Here is a 24605-nt window from a genome sequence, read left to right as displayed (position 1 = left end):
CGGGATAGAGAGAGGACTTGGTTTGGTGTCCTTAGTGAGAACACTTTGGGATCAACTCTTCATTATTTTATTGTTTTTTTGGGCCCACACAGCGGCAATTCTGGCCTCGCGCCTTCTCTTCATTACGCAATTTATCGCTGTGGTTTAATTATATTTTATCTTTCCATATTATTGACTTTTACAAACGATGAGACCACAAATACGCGGTTTTTTTTTTTTTTTTTTTAAATCACATATGAATTGGGAAACGAGAGGAGGGCGATCTGCACCATTTGTATTTTTTACATTTTAGTTTGCTAAAAGCTGTGGGTTTTGTCTCTTTTTGGTAGGTCGTGTTTCAAGGCGGCCGTGCTGTGGATCCTTCCTGTTACTCAGCTGCAACTTCAAGACCTCACAAATTTCATTGTGTGAATTTAACCTAAGGCCGGGGTCACACTTGTCAGTGCAATGCGAGAAACTCAAATACCCGGCACTGGTGCTGGCACTCGGACCGGAGCGTGCGGCTCCATGGATTTCTATGCAGCTCCAAACCGCCGTCTTGAAGTGCGAGTTTCTCGCATTGCACTCACGTGTGACACCGGCCTAAGGGCTCATTTCCACATGCGAGGCACACGTCCGTATCTCGCATGTGGAAACCAAGCTGTGGAGCCGGCACTCCAGAGCGGAGCGTGCGGCCGCATAAGAACACAGGGAGCTGCACAGCTCCGCTCCAAAGTGCCGGCGCCAGAGCTTGGTCTCCACATGCGAGATACGGACGTGTGCCTCGCATGTGGAAATGAGCCCTAAGGCCGGGGACACACTTAACGTATAAAAAAAGGTCCGTTTTTCACGGCCGAGAATCGCACAAATGTTTCAAAAACAGTGATCCGTGTGCAGTGCGAGGATGCGATTTCCTCTCATCAAATGATCCGTATGGCATCCGTATGCCAAGATTTTCTCGCAAGCTTGCAAAACCGCCATCTAATGGATTTACCGTATGTGCTCAAATGTTCGGGAAAACATATACAGGTCCTTCTCAAAAAATTAGCATATAGTGTTAAATTTCATTATTTACCATAATGTAATGATTACAATTAAACTTTCATATATTATAGATTCATTATCCACCAACTGAAATTTGTCAGGTCTTTTATTGTTTTAATACTGATGATTTTGGCATACAACTCCTGATAACCCAAAAAACCTGTCTCAATAAATTAGCATATCAAGAAAAGGTTCTCTAAACGACCTATTACCCTAATCTTCTGAATCAACTAATTAACTCTAAACACATGCAAAAGATACCTGAGGCTTTTAAAAACTCCCTGCCTGGTTCATTACTCAAAACCCCCATCATGGATAAGACTAGCGACCTGACAGATGTCAAGAAGGCCATCATTGACACCCTCAAGCAAGAGGGTAAGACCCAGAAAGAAATTTCTCAACAAATAGGCTGTTCCCAGAGTGCTGTATCAAGGCACCTCAATGGTAAGTCTGTTGGAAGGAAACAATGTGGCAGAAAACGCTGTACAACGAGAAGAGGTGACCGGACCCTGAGGAAGATTGTGGAGAAGGACCGATTCCAGACCTTGGGGAACCTGAGGAAGCAGTGGACTGAGTCTGGTGTGGAAACATCCAGAGCCACCGTGCACAGGCGTGTGCAGGAAATGGGCTACAGGTGCCGCATTCCCCAGGTAAAGCCACTTTTGAACCATAAACAGCGGCAGAAGCGCCTGACCTGGGCTACAGAGAAGCAGCACTGGACTGTTGCTAAGTGGTCCCAAGTACTTTTTTCTGATGAAAGCAAATTTTGCATGTCATTCGGAAATCAAGGTGCCAGAGACTGGAGGAAGACTGGGGAGAAGGAAATGCCAAAATGCCTGAAGTCCAGTGTCAAGTACCCACAGTCAGTGATGGTGTGGGGTGCCATGTCAGCTGCTGGTGTTGGTCCACTGTGTTTCATCAAGGGCAGGGTCAATGCAGCTAGCTATCAGGAGATTTTGGAGCACTTCATGCTTCCATCGGCTGAAATGCTTTATGGAGATGAAGATTTCATTTTTCAGCACGACCTGGCACCTGCTCACAGTGCCAAAACCACTGGTAAATGGTTTACTGACCATGGTATTACTGTGCTCAATTGGCCTGCCAACTCTCCTGACCTGAACCCCATAGAGAATCTGTGGGATATTGTGAAGAGAAAGTTGAGAGACGCAAGACCCAACACTCTGGATGAGCTTAAGGCCGCTATTGAAGCATCCTGGGCCTCCATAACATCTCAGCAGTGTCACAGGCTGATTGCCTCCATGCCACGCCGCATTGAAGCAGTCATTTCTGCCAAAGGATTCCCGACCAAGTATTGAGTGCATAACTGAACATTATTATTTGATGGTTTTTTTTGTTTGGTATTAAAAAACACTTTTATTTGATTGGTCGGGTGAAATATGCTAATTTATTGAGACAGGTTTTTTGGGTTATCAGGAGTTGTATGCCAAAATCATCAGTATTAAAACAATAAAAGACCTGACAAATTTCAGTTGGTGGATAATGAATCTATAATATATGAAAGTTTAATTGGAATCATTACATTATGGTAAATAATGAAATTTAACACTATATGCTAATTTTTTGAGAAGGACCTGTATATAATATATAAAATAGGGGGCAGGTCAGTGAGGGATCAGTGACCTGTCATAAGCCACACAGATGAATACCTAATCAGAACACCACATATAGACCCCCCACAGGCCACCCGGGGGCATGAGCATATCTTTAACTGAAAACAACAACCACAAGACGGATTTCATCAACCCAGGTATCATTTTAATCATAAGTATATAGTTATATACTTAGACTATAAGTATATAACTATAACGTTGCCGACCTGACAGTGTCTGTAGGTTACTGTGCACAATCCTGCTGACAGGCTCCCTTTAATGTAGACTGTGTTATGGGAGAAAAAAAAACATTGGGAAAAAAAACCCTTATTTAAACAACAGGTAATTTTCAGATGATAGCTTGCCTTTAAAGGGGATCTGTCACATTTTTATATGGTCAGCTCTGAAGGCAGAATAAGGAATTAACCCCTTTCTCACCTTAGACGTAGTTACATCTAAGGTGGGCTCCCCCAGTTTGCTGCAGGCACCGGTGATGAACCTGCAACTTATCCAGCCCATGTCAGCTGATTTGAACAGCTAACATGTGCCCCTAACAGGCGTGGGTGGAATCACGATCCACCCGCAGCTGTTAACATGTTAAATGCCACTGTCAATCACTGACAGCACCATTTAACATGCTCGCGCCGGAAGCACGTCAATAATGACGGGTCGCTGATGAGTTGACATGACAACCTGGGGTCTGTAGCAGACTCCTGTGGTTGTCATTGCCAGATAGCTATGAGCGCCGCCCAGCGGTATGCACTCATAGCAAGTAATCATTTTAACTACGTAGAGCAGGGCTGAAGCCCTGCTGTGTGTAGACAAGCGATCAGACGATCGCAGCTCCTAGTCTCCCATGGAGACTATTGAAGCAAGTTTTTAAAAATATTTAAAAAAATAAAGTGTAATAGTTCAAATCACTCCCTATTTGCCCTATTCAAAATAAAACCATAAACAAAAAAAATCAAACACATATATTTGGTATCGACGCGTTCAGAATCACCCGCTCTATCAAGATATAAAAAGAATTAATCTGATCAGTAAACGGCATAACGAGAAAAAAAAATCAAAACGCCAGAATTAAGTTTTTTTTAGTCGCCGCATCATTGCATTAAAATGCAATAATGGGTGATCAAAAGATTGTATATACACCAAAATGGTATCAATAAAATGTCAGCTTGGCGCTCAAAAAAAAAAAAGCTCTCCCCCAGTCCCAGATCACGAAAAGTGGAGATGCTTTGGTTCCTGGAAAATGGTGACTTTTTTATTTAAGTGCTGAAAAAAAATCCCAAGTTTCTTAAATAAAAAATGAAGAACCGATACATGTGTGGCATCTACGAACTTGTAATGACCTGGAGAATCATAATGGCAGGTCACTTTTAGCATTTAGCGAACATGGTAAAAATAGCACAACAAAAAAACTATTGTGGAATTGCACTTTGAATTTTTTTCACTTTCCCAGTACACTATATGGCAAAACCAATGGTGTCGTTCAAAAATACAACTCATCCCACAAAAAAGCAAGCCCTCGCATGGCTATATTGATGGAAAAATAAAAAAGTTATGGCTGTAGGAAGAAGGTGAGCAAGAAACGGAAACTCAAAAACGGAAAAACCCAAGGTCGCGGAGGGGTTGATTTCAGGTTTGTGCCTGTTAAAACTTTCAGCTTTGCTTTTTTTGTGAAATTTATTCTTTATCAGTTGCAGCACCCGTGTCCCAGGAGTCCCCCCAATGATACGCATGAGCTGGTCGTTACCCCTGCTCTTTTGAAACCATTGTTCTTGCTCTGCAGGGATGCGGAGAGAAAACCTGCAGCCCATGAAATCATCAAACTCCTCATTCTCAATACTGACCACACGATGCAAGGTCTACACTGCGACACCCTAGTCACATAGCACAGATACACTGATAAAATCGCCATGCCTGCTGACGTTATTAGCGATGGTAGCATCAGGTTTCCTTTAAATAATAAAAACTTTATATTCCCAATATAAGCCTCCTACTATAAGCCAAGGAGACTGCAGGAAGCATGCTCTCACATGCGGAAACAAAGATTGTGGCATATGAGTAATAAAAGCCCTTGTGTTTGAGTATCAATGCAGTGTCTCATTCATACCGGGTTTACTAAAGAATTTCACAACAGTGAAGATTTCACGTAATGAAGGAGCTCAACAAGTGGAGACTACAGCCGAACTTTCCTACAGAGACAGGCTGGTGCATGCCAAACGTCAGTCCCAATAGGAGGGTGAAGCGTAATACTATTCCGCTATTTAGGCGGATGGCTTATACTTGCCGCAGGCAATTCTGCAACTCCTAAAAAGAGACAAATAAACCTTGTCATTATCTGCCAGCAGCCACTAGTACAAGGAGGAGCACTAGGAGGATTGTGGCAGCCAAACCCGTCTATAACCTAAATCCACCCAGGCTTGTGGCCAGGAGAGAATTTATAAGGAATCGGAAATAGAAAATCAAAGACCTCTACTTCGTGGAGTGTGAAACCACCATTGGGGTATGTGCCCATGGGACTCATCAGCGATACAGGATTTCCTCAGGGAATTCAGCACCAAATTACGCGGATTTTGTTGTGGAATTGCAGCAGGTTTCACTCTGCATAAATTGACATATCCACTGCCCCAGGTGAGAGGTTTTAAGCGAATCTGCCCAGTATCCGTTTGAAAAAGCACCACAAAGGCGCCCCATAAAATGAACACCGTGCACAGCAATGTCAAAATGCCACTGCTGAGCCCACGTCACTTCTTTAGGTGCTACAGGGCTCATTCTTCAGATGGGTTCCACTGGTAAGCCGCCCACTCTCTATATTTAACAGTACAGCGTGGGACCGCCTCGGGAAAACGTCCACCAGCATATCGCTGAAGCAGCTTTGCCTGGGAAACCCTGACATTTACATGACGCTGTGTACACATACCCCATCACTAAAAAATGTTTTTTCCTATAAAAATAAAGATAATAGGAAAAACACCAGAGAAAAAGCCATATTATTGAAAAAAAATAGATAACTCATAAAAAATTATTTGTCTAAATAGCATTTCATACTGTACTATAGATATTAATGGGAACCTGTCAGCATGTTTTTTTATTGGCACCCATGAAGATTAAGTACATAATATGTAATAGCTCTTGAAAAAAATGAATCAAGTGAAACAGTTTTTGTATATAGCACTCGTGCTAAATACAAAAAACAATGGGAGGGAAAATAGAAAAGCCTAACACTTGCTGTGACACTGGTATTGGCACCTTTACATTAAGTTAGTATGGAAACACATTTTGACTCGCTTGTGGAAAATCACAAATGAGAATCACCTGTGATTAATTGTCGGTGCCCATGTGACATGAATTAGCCAATGAATGATGACTAGTGTTTTAAAAAGCCACACGGTAGACCCTGTTCCTTTGCCACAATGCTGAAGACAAAGGAGCTGTCTGAGAACATCAGAACTGCTATTACTAGCAAACACAAGACTTCCAAAGGGTATGAAAAGGGTATAAGCCCAGCTCGAAAGACCTTGGTATCCCAGTTTCAACAGTGTACACTGTTATTAAAAAGTTTGCTAAACATGGAATTGTCAAGAACCTCGCTGGACGTGGGGGAAAGAGGAAAATTGACAAGAGATGTCTTCGAAGGTTGGTGCGAATGGTGGAAAAAACACGTCAAACATCCAAAGAACTGAAGGCCAACCTGGAACAGTCTGGGGTCATAGTTTCAACAAGTACCATACGCCGCAAACTAAACCAAGCAGAGCTCTATGGCCGAAGGCCAAGGAAGAAACAATTACTGAATAAAAAACATTAAAAGGAACCACTGATCTTTGCCAAAGAATACCTTGACAAACCACAAACCTTCTGGGAAAATGTTCTGCGGACAGATGAAACAAAAATAGAGCTTTTTGGTATTGCAAAGCAACAGTTTGTTTACAGATGGCACAATGAAGCTTATAAGGAAAAGAACACCCTACCAACAGTTAAGCATGGTGGAGGATCCATAATGCTGTGGGGTTGAATTGCTGCGTCTGGAACGGGAGGCTTTGACCATACCACAGGGATCATGAAATCAGAGAATTATCAAGAGATTTTACAGCTAATTTTCCTAGCCAGTGCAAGAAAACTTGGTTTGAGGATATATGATCATGGGTTCTCCAGCAAGACAATGACCCAAAGCACACATCCAAAATTATACAGGAATGATTGAAAAATAAAAAATGGAGTGTTTTAAAATGGCCAGCAATGTGTCCTGACTTCAATCCCATTGAAAATCTTTGGGGTGAGCTGAAATCTGCCAACAAACTGCAAAGGAAGAGTGGGAGAAAATACCAGCTGAGAAGAGCAAGAAGCTTATAGATGGCTACAAGAAACGTTCGTACGCTGTCATCACTGCAAAAGGGTGTGCAGCCAAGTATTAATTAGAAGGGCCTTTATTGCTGCACATGCTGTTTATTCTGTTCCTTCTTTGAAATTGCAACATGTAAGTTGAAAAATAATGTTTTATTTTAGTATTGCGTTGGACCACAAACTAAAAAACCCTGAGGATATAACTTTGGTATATTTCCATTCATTTCTGAAGATATTGTACCGTCTATGAAAAAAAAGAAGGGGTGCCTATAACGATGAGCAGCACTGTAGAAGTAGTGGTATAGCTGTGTAGGGGCTTGTCCCCTAAAACCACTTTTTAATAGATCACATATGGCAGTCATGGGGAAATCTAGGATAGAGGCCATATGCAAATTATTCTGGAAGTGCATTAGGGGTGTGTTAAAGAATCTGGAAAAAGGGAAAGAGCCTATACAGACTTAGCACTTCTACCACATAGAAAAACGTGCTGTCAGGGTGCATTTAATGTAAAATCTGATGGCATCTGGCTTGGAAAAAGCTCAATGATTTTTAAGTTTGTTTATTCTTTTGTCTATGCTTTACACACAAACATTTGCCCTATAAAAAATCAATAAAAAGGATTAATAAAAACGCTACACCTAAAGCATGCTATGTTTTAGAAAAAAATGGCAGGAAAATGCAGTAAGAAATGCTGAATTGTTTGCAAAGATAATCCCAATTCATCATTTGTGTTCTGTTTTTTTTCGTGGCATTCTTTGTTTTTAGGAAAAAATTCTTCAAAATGGTGCACACAGGTTCAATTAAAAACCCTTTATTTTTTGTCATTTTACATTATTTGGACCTTTTTGAAACAAAGTCATGTGAGCCGTAAAAATGTTGTGCTCAACTCTAACCTTTGTGCAGAATTTTCAGTACCTAATAAAAAAAAAATCAAGGGGGTAAGTGAAGTACATTTGTGCAAATATTTTGTTGTATTTCTTTAAAAATTGCAAATAATGAATCAGCCGCAAACATCTGGAGTGGAAAAATGACTACAAAATAGGTGAAAAAAAAACGGAATGGTATGTGGTTACAGCATCTTTTCCAGGCGTTTTTCGTAATTTCTTTTAACCATTTCAGGCTTTGAAAGCCTTAATGAGTCTAAAAATGACCTGACCATAGCTACCACAAGAAACGTCTACACAGATCACAAAGATGATGCTTCCAGAAAACAATGCAGGCATTTTCCTGAAGCATCTTCTGCTTCAAAAACTACGCAGGTACACCATTGTGTGTGTGTGTGTGTGTGTGTGTGTGTGTGTGTGTGTGTGTGTGAACCTTAAAAACTATTAATATAGCCAGGAATATGTCATAACATAACTGCACCATGTGGAGACAAGTTAGTAATATGGGGGAATCAAAGGGAACCTTTCACGTCCACATATTAACTTGCAGATATAGGGTTAATCTGCAGGTTAGTAGCATTCTGAAACTGCCCACGCCCATACTGAGAGCCCGGCTAAGGCCGGAGACACACTGGTGCGAGAGACGGCCGAGTCTCGCTGGTTAAAAGCAAGCTGTGGCACCTGCACTCCGGAGCGGAGCGTGCGGCTCCATAGCAATACATGGAGCTGCACGCTCAGCTCCGGAATGCAGGTGCCACAGCTTGCTTTTAACCAGCGAGACTCGGCCGTCTCTCGCACCAGTGTGTCTCCGGCCTAATGGGAAGAAATGGGACTTTATTCCTCCTGGCATCTGTGGTATCATAAGGCTATGTCTCCACGTTCAGGATGGCCGGCGGTATCGCCGCAGCGGCGAAGCCGCTCGGCGCTAAGCCCCGCCCCCTTTCTGGGACGCGATCATGCCGGATGTGTTAACTCTTCACATCCGGGATGATCGCTCTGTCCCATAGGGCCCTGTGATATGCCTTGCGGGGACGCTGCGTCCCCGCAAGGTGTACGGACATGCTGCGATCTGAAAAGACGCGCAGCATGTCCGGAGTCGCAGGGCCGCCGCGTGCGGGTTTCCACGCATAGTGGAGACGGGATTTCATAAAATCCCCTCCACTATGCTGGAACATCTGGACGCTGCTTGTTTGATGCTGCAGCTCTGCGCAGCGTCAAACAAGCAGTGTTTCCTGACCGTGGAAACATACCCTTAGGGTGCATTCAAAACATCAGACTGCACTCGGATTTCATCCAAGTGCAGTCCGATATACGCCGACTCACAGAATGGAGTAATTAAGTTCTCCATCTTCTCCACACCTGTGATCCGATTGCTGCATGCAAGAGAATCGGATGACAGTAAAATGTCACTCGGCTCACGCTCACAGCCAAGGGTCATTTCCATATAGCATGATTCTCTTGCATGAAAGAATCACCAGATGATATATGCTAGTGTGAGCGTGCCCTAACCTGCAGATTAACCCCATATCTGCAGGATAATAGCGTCTGGGGACATGAAAGGTTCCCTTTAAGGCCATGTTTGTTCAGTATTTGGTCAGTATTTTATAATACTATTTGTAAGCTAAAACCAGGAGCGGGTGATGAATGCAGAAGCGGTGATGTCTTTCTATCATATTTTGCCTTTTTGCTCCACTCCTGATTTTGTCTGCCTAAGGCCGGTTTCACACGTCAGTGGCTCCGGTACGTGTGGTGACAGTTTCCTCACGTACCGGAGACACTGACACACGTAGACACATTAAATTCAATGTGTCTCTGCAGATGTCAGTGATTTTTCGCGGACCGTGTGTCTGTGTGCAAAACACGGAGACATGTCCACGTTTCTCCGGCAGCACGGTCCGCAAAACGTCCCGCACACGTGCACACGGAGAACAGTGTGCACTCTCCTCCGTGTGCACGTACCGCCGCAGGAGAAACAGCGCTAGAGTTAAGCGCTGTCCCCTGCTTTTGGTGCTGAAGCCGGCATTAGCCGGCATTCACTCCTTCTCCCCAGCAGAGTTCGCTGGAGAGAAGGAATGAAAAAGCAAGGTTTTTTTTTTTTTTGTTAAAAATAAGAGTTCGGGGTCACCTCCCGCCTCCCACCCCCTGTGCGCCCGCCCGTTTGCATTAAAATACTCACCCAGCTCCCGCGATGCCTCCTATCAGCGCCGGCAGCTTGTCCTGTGCGAGCGGTTACGTGGTACCGCTCATTACAGGGATGAATATGCGGCTCCACCTCCCAAATGGCCGCTGGGGGCGGCGCATGCTCAGATTCAGATCTCGTCTCCCGAGATCTCGGGAGACGAGATCTGAATCTGAGCAGCGGCCATTTTCCCAGAGGCCACCGCATCGTAGCAATGGAGCTGCCGGCGGGGCCTCCGGGCTTTAAGAAGATGCCGGAGGAGCCCCGACTGACCACATGAAAATACGCCGCCGCCGCCCCACAGCACAGAGGCCCCACACTGCAGAAGAGGAGCCGCCGCCCCACAGCACCCACGCGGCACAAAGAGGAGCCGCCGCTCCCAGCAGAGACCCCACGCTTCAGCGCTACGATGAGGTAATGGGGGATAGTCCACTCACACTTTCCTGTGAGACGCCCCCTCGTCGTCATCGGGACAACTCCCATCCAAAAGGCACATTAGTCACCGGCCCTATAAGACGACATACGGCGTATAAGAAGACCCCCGACTTTTAAGAAGATTTTATATTTTAACTGGAAAAGTTGGGGGGTCGTCTTATACGCCCAGTCGTCTTATACGCCGGAAAATACGGTAAATGAAGATAATAATATCAAAGAATTTGTGTTTGCAATAATTTTCAGGAAGAAACTGAGTATTATCTGACAGAATTGCAGGGGTGTCAATACTTTTGGCCATGACTGTAAATGACAGATAATTATTCTAAGTAAAAGCTCATGTTAAAATCGCATTTGCATTTAAATCGGATGTCATTCGGATGCTAGGTGATAAAAATCGCATTGTACTCGCAAGAAAATCGCATGATGCTTGTCCCACTTTTCAGGACCGACATCGGACAGTTTTTTTATATGGGTTTGAGCCCTAACAACCCCGGTCTTCATTAATTTCACCCCACGTCTTTTTCTTATCGAAGTAATCAAAACAATTATACTTCTTAACGAGTAATGTCCCTATGCAGTCGGCTCTACTGATAAATATGATTACTGCACTTTGGTTACTATTTTCTTTATTATACAATGTTGTTTGTGTTAGAACAGGGTTCTAATATATTCACTTTCCAAGAATATATCATACCATAAAATGCAAATATCCTAAAATGTGGAAAGCAGCCCACTGACACACTTGACTACACTCTGTTTGCTTTGTACGCTATGATTTATTTGTGCAGCCAACACCTTTATTTAATGCTGTTTGTAGAAGTCAGTCATGCTACAAGGAAATTCATTTATATGACCGGAAAAAAATATGTTACTGAAAGCAATGACATGGAGATGATGCTTTATATCTTTTCTTATGTTGTTCAAGACTAGTAAAAATCATAATGCAACCAGTCATTCCAGCTCCGAGCTCACGTACACGACACCATGTGCAGAAACCCAGAATGCCAGCATGAGGTCCTATGGGGCTCTATGGTCCCTCCAGCAGCCATTCTATTCTCCACCAGAAGGGATAACCAGATATGGGTATGTACGGTAAACATTTTTTTTTTATTTTGGTCAACAGAGCCATCGAATTTCCTAGGCGGCGCTGCTTTAGGAAAAAGCCAGCAGTCCTTTTCCTGAAGAGGCTTTATTGGTAGCTTATTTGTCTTTTTTTGTCATACTTTCCACTATAGTGGTGACTGTGTTCCTAGTGGAAGCCACCCGGAGCGGACACGCTACTTGAACATGTACAGCAATGTAGTTTTGTGTCACTTTTTGCAGGTGGGATCCAGGTGGAATCTGCCTAAAAATCACGTTGTGTGCACATATTCTAACTTTTTAATATAGTTTTTATAAATGTTATCTCATACATTCTAATGCAATCTAATCACATGCAAAGTGCCATGGAATAAATGGCGCTATAATAATAATACGGTAATAATAATACGTAGAGAAATTATGTACCACATAGTACAGCAAAGGTCCATGGTACACAATGGATGGCATATTCTAAATACATGTAATCTTGTGCATGATGCCTACAGTACCAGCTCTACTATCTTGGTTTCTGACCATTTAGTCTATATCAAAGTGACTGGGAAATATGACTAATGTTCAGATAAGGAAACTATACTCCCTATATGCAAACACATAGCAAGGAACATTGCAATCTACACTGCCCGGATTTGGAACAGTAGGCCATCACAATTACATTACAGTAGATGCCTGCTGGTCAACAGATGAAACAAATATTAAAACTAGCATACACAGGTCTAATACATGCTGTCCAATGGTTGTTTACCACTTAGACGCATAGTCATACAACATCAGGAGAAAAAAAATCTCAGACTATTTTTTTTTTCTGTCCTATGATAAAGTCAGTGTGCCCAATCCATCTTTTGATTGATAAGTGTTCGTCAATCAGCCATAGGATGAGACTAACCACCGTTTGTTCTACCGATCTAGCCATCAGTTGTTCATTATGGTCGAAATCAGGTGATTTCAGTCTGTGTATGGGGGTCATTAGTTAGAACTAATGGCACTGTCAATGGGGAGAGGGAGGTAATATTCCATATATATTTGCATTACATCAGTATCTAGTCTGTAAGTTTCTCTGTGCAGCATTCTGGTGGTCTGATATACAATAAGGCAATATGAAATTATTAAAAACCACTATTGCTGTGGCTCCAAAACGTGAAGCATCACTCTCACATTTAGGCTATGTTCTGGATTTTTCGTGTTTTTTCAGCAGTTTTCTGCTGAAAAAAACGCTTAAAAAAACGCTTAAGTTAAGCATCCCATCATTTTAATGCATTCCGCAATTTTTGTGCCCATGCTGCGTTTTTTTTTTTTCCACAAAAAAAAAGCATTGCGGAAAAAAACGCAGCATGTTCATTAATTTAGCGGAAAAATCTGTGAAATTAACCCTATATTATTGTATTGGGAACCTCCGGGAAAAAAAAAAATAAAAATCCGCAAAAAAACACAATAACGCAGAAAAAAACACAAGCGGATTTCCTGCGAAAGGAGTCCGGATTTGCTCAGGAAAATTCTGCAAATATTCCTGGACGTAGCCTTACTATACACCGTGCACGGGACAGTGGGTCACTCATCACACCCCATCTTCTTCGGAGTCCTATTTCTTCTTCAAAATTATCTCGGCCTGAAATTTAATGTAAAAATCTGAGTCCTAATCTGTACTGCATTAAAGATTTTACATCTGCTCTGTAGTTACATAGCAGCTCGCTAATCCTGCCAAATACAGAGATCACATGGCGATTATACCAGTCCTGAGACCCTCTTGTGATTTCAACCTGACCCCAGCAGTAAGCAGTTCACTGGGACTCGTTATCAAAAAGAGCAAAACTCAAGCTTCGCCCCATCTTAGATTTACTCCCCTACAGCTAGTGATCTGCTCCATCACTACCAAAATTACAAAGTGATCTGCTCTAGTTGTGGCAGCTACGTACGCAGCATCCATCCCCAGCATATAACAAGTCACTGAAATGCTGGGAATACGCAGTTCATGTCAGCAGCGGTGGGCTGCCTGGGAGCAGGAGAGCAAACAAATGCTGAGCAGAGTCACTTGGTTAACCCCTTCACCCCAAAGCCTGTTTTCACCTAAGTGACACGGCCAATTTTTACAATTCTGACCACTGTCACTTTATGAGGTCATAACTCTGAAACGCTTCAACGGATCCTGGTGATTCTGAGATTGTTTTCTCGTGACATATTGTACTTTATGATAGTGGTAAAACTTCTTCGATATGACTTGCATTTATTTGTGAAAAAAACAGAAATTTGTCGAAAATTATGAAAATTTAGCAATTTTCAAATTTTTCGTTTTTATGCCCTTAAATTAGAGAGTTATATCACATAATATAGTTAATAAACAACATTTCCCACATGTCTGCTTTACATCAGCACAATTTTGGAAACATAATTTTTTTTTGTTAGGGAGTTATAAGGGTTAAAAGTTGACCAGCGATTTCTCATTTTTGCAACAAAATTTGCAAAACCATTTTTTTTACGGACCACCTCACACTTGAAGTGACTTTGAGGGGTCTATATGACAGAAAATGTCCAAAAGTGACACCATTCTAAAAACTGCACCCCTCAAGGTACTCTAAACCACATTCAAAAAGTTTATTAACCCTTCAGGTGCTTCACAGGAATTTTTGGAATGTTTAAAAAAAATTGAACATTTAAATTTTTTTTCACAAAATTTTTACTTCAGATCCAATTTGTTTTATTTTACCAAGGGTAACAGGAGAAATTGGACCAAAAAAGTTGTTGTACAATTTGTCCTGAGTACGCCGATACCCCACATGTTGGGGTAAACCATTGATTGGGCACATGGCAGAGCTCGGAAGGGAAGGAGCGCCATTTGACTTTTCAATGCAAAATTGGCTGGAATTGAGATCGGAACCCATGTCGTGTTTGGAGAGCCCCTGACGTGCCTAAACAGTGGAAACCCCCACAAGTGACACCATTTTGGAAAGTAGACCCTCTAAGGAACTAATCTAGATGTGTGGTGAGCACTTTGAACCTCCAAGTGCTTCACAGAAGTTTATAATGTGGAGCCGTAAAAAAAATTAATATTAATTTTCACAAAAAATGATCTTTTTGCCCCAAATTTTTTATTTTCCCAAGGGTAGCAGGATAAATTGGACCCCAAAAGTTGTTGTGCAATTTGTCCTGAGTACGCTGATACTTCATATATGGGGATAAACCACTGTTTGGGCGCATGGCAGAGCTCGGAAGGGAAGGAGCGCCATTTGACTTTTCAATGCAAAATTGGCTGGAATTGAGATCGGAACCCATGTCGTGTTTGGAGAGCCCCTGACGTGCCTAAACAGTGGAAACCCCCAGAAGTGACACCATTTTGGAAAGTAGACCCTCTAAGGAACTAATCTAGATGTGTGGTGAGCACTTTGAACCTCCAAGTGCTTCACAGAAGTTTATAATGTAGAGCCGTAAAAAAAAATTAATATTAATTTTCACAAAAAATGATATTTTTGCCCCAAATTTTTTATTTTCCCAAGGGTAGCAGGATAAATTGGACCACAAAAGTTATTGTCCAATTTGTCCTGAGTACGCTGATACCCCATACATTGGGGGGAACCACTGTTTGGGCGCACGGCAGAGCTCGGAAGGGAAGGAGCGCCGTTTGAAATGCAGACTTAGATGGATTGGTCTGCAGGTGTCATGTTGCATTTGCAGAGCCCCTGATGTACATAAACAGTAGAAACCCCCCACAAGTGACCCCATATTGGAAACTAGACCCCCCACGGAACTTATCTAGATGTGTTGTGAGAACTTTGAACCAACAAGTGTTTCACTACAGTTTAACACGCAGAGCCGTGAAAATAAAAAATATTTTTTTTTCCACAAAAATTATATTTTAGCCCCCACATTTTTATTTTCCCAAGGGTAACAGGAGAAATTGGACAACAAAAGTTGTTGTGCAATTTGTCCTGAGTACGCTGATACCCCATATATGGGGGGGAACCACTGTTTGGGCGCATGGCAGAGCTCGGAAGGGAAGGAGCGCCGTTTGAAATGCAGACTTAGATGGATTGGTCTGCAGGTGTCATGTTGCATTTGCAGAGCCCCTGATGTACATAAACAGTAGAAACCCCCCACAAGTGACCCCATATTGGAAACTAGACCCCCCACGGAACTTATCTAGATGTGTTGTGAGAACTTTGAACCAACAAGTGTTTCACTACAGTTTATCACGCAGAGCCATGAAAATAAATTTTTTTTTTTTTCCACGAAAATTATATTTTAGCCCCCACATTTTTATTTTCCCAAGGGTAACAGGAGAAATTGGACAACAAAAGTTGTTGTGCAATTTGTCCTGAGTACGCTGATACCCCATATATGGGGGGGAACCACTGTTTGGGCGCATGGCAGAGCTCGGAAGGGAAGGAGCGCCGTTTGAAATGCAGACTTAGATGGATTGGTCTGCAGGTGTCATGTTGCATTTGCAGAGCCCCTGATGTACCTAAACAGTAGAAACCCCCCACAAGTGACCCCATATTGGAAACTAGACCCCCCACGGAACTTATCTAGATGTGTTGTGAGAACTTTGAACCCCCAAGTGCTTCACTACAGTTTATAACGCAGAGCCGCGAAAATAAAAAATATATTTTTTTCCACGAAAATTATATTTTAGCCCCCATGTTTTTATTTTCCCAAGGATAAGGCTGGTTTCACACTTGAGTTTTTTTTAAAAACGCATGTGTGAAAAAACGCATGTAATCGCGGTAAAACGCATGCGTTTTTTTAGACGCATGCGTTTTTATAGAAAAACACAAGAAAACAAGAAAAAACCAAAAAACCCTAACCCTACCCCTAACCCTACCCCTACCCCTAACCTGAAATACGTGGCACTGAAATACGTGGCACTGAAATACGTTTATATACGTATATACGTATATAAGTGCCACGATATTTCAGTGGCCACGTATATAAGTGCCACGTATATAAGTGTCACGTATTTCATGTACATGCCACGATATTTAAGTGCCACGTATTTAAGTGCCACGTATTTAAGTGCCACGTATTTAAGTGCCACGTATTTAAGTGCCACGTATTTAAGTGCCACGTATTTAAGTGCCACGTATTTCACGTAAATGCCACGATATTTCAGTGCCACGTATTTCACTGAAATACCGTGGCACTTAAATACGTGGCACTGAAATATCGTGGCACTGAAATATCGTGGCACTGAAATATCGTGGCACTGAAATACGTGGCACTGAAATACGTGGCACTGAAATACGTGGCACTGAAATACGTGGCACTGAAATACGTGGCACTGAAATACGTGGCACTATGACTGTCAGAAAATGTTCATTAAACGGTTAGGGATGAGTTTAGGGGTAGGGTTAGGGTTTGGATCCCTTTATCACCTTGATGGTGGTGGGTGACTTTTCAGTGTGTTGTGTTTTTTTTCTATAAAAACGCATGCGTTTTTAACGCAAACAAACGCGTTGAGATCGGACGCCATGTCGCGTTTGGAGAGCCCCTGATGTGCCTAAACAGTGAAAACTCCCCAATTCTAACTGACACCCTAACCCCAACCCTAACCCTAGTCCTAACCCTAGCGCTACTTTCACACTAGCGTTTTTTTGCATACGTCGCAATGCGTCGTTTTGGCGAAAAAACGCATCCTGCAAAGTCATCTGCAGGATGCGTTTTTTCCCCATAGACTAACATTAGCGACGTATTGACACACTTCGCAAGCGTCGTGCGACGGTTGCGTCGTGTTGTGGCGGACAGCCGGCAGCAACAAACGTTACATGTAACTTTTTTTGTGCCGACGGTCCACCATTTCCGACCGCGCATGCGCGGCTGGAACTCCGCCCCCACCTCCCCGCACCTCACAATGGGGCAGCGGATGCGTGGAAAAACAGCATCCGCTGCCCCCGTTGTGCGGCGCTTGCACAGTATGCGTCGGTATGTCGGGCCGACGCAGCGCGACGGCCCCGTACCGACGCTAGTGTGAAAGTAGCCTAACGGGAAAATGGAAATAAATATATTTTTTAAAATTTTATTATTTTTCCTAACTAAGGGGGTGATGAAGGGGGATTTGATTTACTTATATAGCGTTTTTTGGGCGGATTTTTATGGTTGGCAGCCGTCACACACTAAAAGACGCTTTTTATTGCAAACAATAGTTTTTGCATCACCACATTTTGAGAGCTATAATTTTTCCATATTTTGGTCCACAGAGTCATGTGAGATCTTGTTTTTTGCGGGACGAGTTGACGTTTTTGCTGGTACCATTTTCGGGTACATGACATTTTTTGATCGCTTTTTATTCCGATTTTTGGGAGGCGGAATGAACAAAAACCAGCAATTCCTGAAATTCTTTTAGGGGGTGCGTTTATACCGTTCCGCGTTTGGTAAAAAGGATAAAGCAGTTTTATTCTTCGGGTCAGTACGATTACAGCGATAACTCATTTATATAATTTTTTTATGTTTTGGCGCTTTTACACAATAAAAACTATTTTATATAAAAAATAATTGTTTTTGCATCGCTTTATTCTGAGAGCTATAACTTTTTTATTTTTCTGCTGATGATGCTGTATGGCGGCTTTTTTTTTGCGGGACAAGATGACGTTTTCAGCGGTACCATGGTTATTTATATCCGTCTTTTTGATCGCGTGTTATTCCACTTTTTGTTTGGCGGTATGAGAATAAAGCGTTGTTTTTTGCCTCGTTTTTTTTTTTTTTTTTTTTACGGTGTTCACTGAAGGGGTTAACTAGTGATATAGTTTTATAGGTGGGGTTGTTACGGACGCGGCGATACTAAATATGTGTACTTTTATTGTGTGGTGTTTTTTTTATTTAGATAAAGAAATGTATTTATGGGAATATATTTTTTTTTTTTTTCTTTATTTAGGAATTTTTTTTTTTTTTTTTTTTTTTACACATTTGGAAAAATTTTTTTTTTACTTTTTTACTTTGTCCCAGGAGGGGACATCACAGATCGGTGATCAGACCGTGTGCACAGCACTCGGTCTGATCACCGATGTGACAGGCACGTAACAGAGGCTTGCCGGCGCCTGCTATGAGGATTCTCAGCAGACGCCGGCAAGCAGGGTCATCTTATGACCCGGAAGGAGTCCCGCGGCCATCTTGGATCCGGGGACTCCTTCCAGGTCACCGGAGTAGCGCGATCTCATCGCGCTGCTCCGGTGGGAGAGCGCAGGGAGCCCCCGTCCCTGCGCGATCCCCCTCTATGCCGCTGTCACTATTGACAGCGGCATCAGAGGGGTTAAATGCCCGCGATCGGCGACAGCGCCGATCGTGGGCATTGCTGCGGGGTGTCAGCTGTCATATACAGCTGACACCCGCACCCGATCACCGCGGCGCTCAGCGCGAGACCGCGGTGATCGATGCGCCGTACTAGTACTGCAGCTGGCACTAATGCAGTGCCGGCAGCGCCGTACTAGTACGGCGCATGTCACGAAGGGGTTAAAGGGAACCTGTCACCCCCCTCAGGCTTTTGTAACTAAAAGAGCAAATGCTGCATTCTGACAAGGTGGCTCTTTTAGGTATGATGCCTGCACATGCTGAAATAATCACTTATAAAATGGGCCCCCTCTTACCCTGAATCCGCCAGGGAGGCGGGTCTTGCCGTCCTAATCAGACGCAGCACAGCAGTCACTCCGGGCGCCGGCTCCTCTTGCTTCATTATCGTCTCCGGCACCTGCGCTGTAAGTACAAAGGGCAGCGCAACTGCGCACGCCCGAAAAAAAAAAACTTAATGCGCAGGCGCCGGGGACGATAATGAAGCAAGAGGAGGTGGCGCCCGGAGTGACTGCTGTGCTGCGTCTGATTAGGAAGGAAAGACCCGCCTCCCTGGCGGATTCAGGGTAAGAGGAGGCCCATTTTATAAGTGATTATTTCAGCGTGTGCAGGCATCATAACTAAAAGAATTTTTAGTTACAAACGCCTGAGGGGGGTGACAGGTTCCCTTTAAAAATCAAACTGAATTGCCAACATACAATGCCGAAGTTAAAGGGTTCTTTAGGTAAACCTGTCAAAAAGAGAGTTCCATTAGTAGTAAAGAAAAAACAAAACTTTGCCTTACTCGCACTCCCCGGGTCCAGTGTTGCATCTCAGTCATTGCACCCAATGTCTGGTATTGTCTACAGACACAGAGTGTAGAAGGCAAGAGTAGATGAGCTCACTGATTGGCTGACGCAATTATAGGATCCAAGAGCAGTGACGGAGATGCAGCAGTGAACACGGGGAGGGTGAGCTAAACACAGTTGTTGGTTTTTTTTTACTGCTAACAAAGCTTATAGGAAAAACTTTCCTGAAAAGGGACAACCTCCTTTTTAAGTAACAATTGTGTAATGTATCTGTAAGGCCGGCGTATTGCATCCGATGCGAGAGCATCAGATGCAATATGCTAATGACGCTCGGCTCCTGCTCGCAGCAGAGCAGGAGCCGAGTGTCATGCGTCTGTGCTCCGATTCTCTCGCACAGGGAGGATCGGAGAACAGCTGCGGAGGAGGCGGAGAAATGAATTTCTCCATCTCCTCCATTGCTGGGGTCCGCTTATAACGCACGTCACTCGGATGATATCTGAGTGGTGTGCGCTGTCTCACTCGCACCCATAGGCTTATATGGGTGCGAGTGAGCCCAGAGTTTTCCTCGGTACGAGACAATCGCAGCATGCTGCGATTGTCTCGGACTGAAGAAAACGGCCGACAAAAAGTCGGCTGCTGGGATCTGCCCCATATTGTAACATTGGTCCGAGTGCAATTCGATTTTTTTATCGCATTGCACTCGGCCCTTTAAAACGCCAGTGTGACGCCGGCCTAAGGCCGGCGTCACACTAGTGTATTGCATCCGATGCGGGAGCATCAGATGCGATATGCTAATGACCCTCGGCTCCTGCTCTGCTGCGTGCAGGAGCCGAGTGTCATGCGTCAGTGCTCCAAGCCTCTCGCACAGAGCGGATCGGAGCACAGCTGCGGAGGAGGCGGAGAAACTAATTTCTCCATCTCCTCCATTGCCGGGGTCCGCGTTTAGCGCACAGCACTCGGATGATATCCGAGTGTTGTGCGCTGTCTCACTCGCACCCATAAGCTTATATGGGTGTGAGTGACCTGAGGGTCGGCCGTGTGTCCGTGACAATCACAGCATGCTGTGATTGTCTCGGACAGAGGAAAACGGCCGGAAAAAAAAATCGGCTGCTGGGAGCTGCCCCACAGTGTAACATTAGTCCGAGTGCAATGCGATTTTTTTTTTTTTTTTTTTTTCGCATTGCACTCGTCCGTTTAAGTCACCAGTGTGACCCCGGCCTAAAGGTCAATTTACACTGCCAGATTATTGTGAACAAGTGAGCCTAGGAACACAATAAGTTTGATGTAAACAGACTGCCAATTGCCCGAAAAATGAGCCAAACCATCATCTGTTAAGTGGAATGATCTGAGCTGCACAAAAGATCATTGTTCTCAGCAGCGCATCATGCTGTGTAAGAATATGTTTCCACGGTCAGTAAACGCTGTGGGTTGGATGCCGCGTACATCCGCAGCGTTACAGCATAGTGGAGGGGATTTCGTGAAATCCCATCTCCACTATGTGTGCAGGGACACCTCCGGCTTCCCTGCGGAGACGGACATGTGGTGCATCTTTTCAGACTGCAGCATGTCAATTTATCTTGCGGAGACCCTCAGTCAATATCACCGTCCAATGTATAGGATGCGGCAGCGCTTTGGACGGAGCGGACATGTGCTGAGTCTAAAGCGCTGCTCGTTTCTGCCCATGGAAACATACACTAAGGCCCCGTTCAGACATCTGTGCTGCACATACGTGTTACATCCGGGTTTTTCACATACACAGCACATATCTATTATAACTTAAAAATAAAGGACGAAAAGCGCCACTACAAGTCTATGGGTCAGTGAAAAATACACAGATGACAGCCTGATTCAAGACACTGATGACACCAGGACCACGTACGTGTTTGAACGTGGCCTATACGGGAATAATGGAAGTCTACATGCACAGAATGATTTATTATAGTCGATCAGTCCACATCTTAAGTGCACTCTGCCTACATGAAATGGCTATTAAATGGCGATCAAGTGGCCGATTGGTGGCCATTTAGTGCCGCCGGTGGGAATTTTTCCCAGGCTCGAGTTCATATGAGGACATCCAGCAGAGGGCGCATCACCGCGACTCAAGGTAACTACAGGACATTCCCCTGCATTACATTCATTCACAACATTTTACAGACAGGAGCGACTGCATTAGCACAGCTTCTGGCTGTAAAATGATTTAACCCCTTCAGATGGATTTACATCGTGGGACTGACAGAACGACGGAAGGTATGGGATATTGCTGATTTTTTATTTTCCCTTTTTTACAGGACGAGGGTCTTCAGGTGGATTACCTGTATAATAAAATAGTACAACACCCTGTGTCTTTATTTCATTAAAATACTATTAAATAATGTGTGTGTTTTATTAACCATTTCGTACTATTGGATTAATAATTGATAGGTGTCAGAATTGACGCCTCTCCATTATTAATCTGGCTTAATGTCACCTTACAATAGCAAGGTGACATTAACCCTTCATTACCCCATATCCCACTGCTACACGGGAGTGGGAAGAGAGTGGCCAAGTGCCAGAATAGGCGCATCTTCAAGATGTGACTTTTCTGGGCCAATAACCATGGACCCTCTCTAGGCTATTAATATCTGCCCTCAGTCACTGGCTTTACCACTCTGGCGGAGAAAATTGCGCGGGAGCCCACGCCAATTTTTTTCCACGATTTAACCCTTTATTTTACAAGCTACAGCGCCCAAATTTTGCACATACACACTACTAACATTAGTAGTGTGGAATATGCAAAAAAGGGATATGAGATGGTCTACTGTATGTAAACCATGTCTCATATCATGTCGGATTTGCGAAGGAGAAAGAAAAAGCCGGCAATTGAATTACCGGCTTTTCACATATCTTGCGCTGAATTAAATATACAGTATAATATATATATGTGTGTCTAAGTGATTGATATATATATATATATATATATATATATCAATCTATGTTTTAACGAACATTTGAGCACATAAATCCATTAGATGTCGGTTTTGCAAGTCTGCGAGAAAATATCGCAGTACGGATGCCATACGTATTACATACGGAGGATGCCATGCGCAAAATACGCTGCCACACCCTGCCTACGGATGACATACGGATCACTATTTTGGGAACATTTCTGCGTATTACGGCAGTAAAAAACGGACCGTATTTTCATACGCTGAGTGTGACGCCGCCCTAAAAATCGGATGCCATATGGAATTTTTTTTTTTTTTTTTACACCCCTATTGGCTTGACTAGGCGAGTCTCATCCTACATATAGCACAATAACATTGGTCAGTATGCTGTCCGTATCGATTTCGGATAATACTCTTCTGAACGAGCCCTTAGGATGACATTTGCTTAAATTTCATTCATTCTCTTGTTACTTATTTCCGCTGCAGAATTCTACGTACAGTTCTGCATAAATAATCAGCACCATTTCAGTCCCCAAGATACATTTAACAATATGCTGACTATAAGTGAACAATCCGCCTTACAACGGACCTGTCATTGGGTCAAAAGTGGGAAGTTTATTTTATTCCTGTTTCTGTATATTTTTATTAATGTATTATTCTGTCATTTTTTTTTATGCATTTTTTTTTTTTTTTTTTTTTTTTAATCTGCCATACGGTTCCAGAGATACGGGAGTTTTCATTTGTGCTAATTTGTGCGGTCTTTTACAAGGGGGAGTTGCTTATAGGGTAATAATGCACAGAAGCTTAAAAACATGCCCCCAGGGAATCCTGCAAGCCACGCCCCCGAGGGGCAGACCATAAATATTAGCACTCAAAAAAGCTCATATTTCTAGAACCATGTCGTGGTTTGGAATAAAAATTACTCAGGTGTAGCTGCAGGAACTAAATAAAAGCAAAAAAGAACCACTTTTTACCTGATGACAGGCTCTCTTTAAAAAATAATTCTTTATCGATTTTGTTTTTTTTAATACAAATATATTAGAAAACTGAAGAAAAAAGAAAATAATAATGGGACACAATCCATGCCATGTTATGAGCTGGCATTGGACTATAACTAACCCACTGCTGTCATGCTATCCTTAAAGGATGGAGTAGATATCGTTATATGTGGTACATGGGTATTGTATGCAGTGACAGCTAGGAAGCTTCTGGTGTGATGGTGCAGCTTATGGAGATGGCAATTTCATGTATTAACTGGAATTGTGACATTGATCATGTGAGACACATCCTCCAGACATGTATAACAAAGAGAGCAAATTAGAGTGGGTATTAAATACAGCGAGGAAATCTATTGGGAATACCTAATGCCCTGCGCGCAACCTGACAGCTAGGACAGATCCATTATAATCCATCATGATCTGATATGATACGTTTTTAGCCCAATGAACATTGGGTTCATCAGGGATACATTTTTAATCAGATAAAATTACAGTCATTCCGATTGACGAAAATAAATAAATGCAGATATGAACATCTATGGTAATGTTCTAATACTGTGTTATTATCCTAGTCGGGATTATAAACTGGGGGACATTTTTACTCCATCCCATTCTCTATTCTCGGGACTATGTGACTAGTGGTCAAGTGATGACTGGAGTGTCCTCTGCATTGTTATTCCCTAAAGATAACTATTAGGCTAAGCCCACAAGAGCGTAAAATAGTCCTATTATCATCCAGAAAAAATGGATGACTTCTCATCTGTATGTCCAATATTTATGGTATTTGTTTCTATGCGTCAGCAGTGAATAAAACTTACAAGACCAAACATAGTTTCCTATGTTAATAATTGCAATATATCCGTAAAAATGTTACTGCTGATCCGTACGGGGTCTGATTTTATTTTTGCACACCCATAGACCCGAAATTGGGTAAATCTCATCCAACATACAGATGGGAGTAGTGCAGGCTGAAATTTTTAACAATACATCTGAACAGCCCTATTGAATAAAAGTAGTCGAAGTGCTGTCGGATTCTTTCAACGGACAGAA

At 43.0% G+C, this 24605-nt stretch overlaps 1 protein-coding gene across 2 annotated transcripts in view; it reads right to left on the bottom strand.

Moving 5' to 3' along the window:
• The window catches only part of DGKH (diacylglycerol kinase eta), a 374981-nt gene that overhangs the window by 347318 nt on the left and 3058 nt on the right, over positions 1-24605 (bottom strand). The gene's annotated exons all lie outside the window — the stretch shown is intronic.

This window comes from Ranitomeya variabilis, chromosome 3 (assembly GCF_051348905.1).
Source record: "Ranitomeya variabilis isolate aRanVar5 chromosome 3, aRanVar5.hap1, whole genome shotgun sequence".
In the NCBI taxonomy this organism is placed as follows: domain Eukaryota; kingdom Metazoa; phylum Chordata; class Amphibia; order Anura; family Dendrobatidae; genus Ranitomeya; species Ranitomeya variabilis.
The sequence above is the reverse complement of the archived record's forward strand: the minus strand, read 5'-3'. Positions and strand labels throughout refer to the sequence as shown.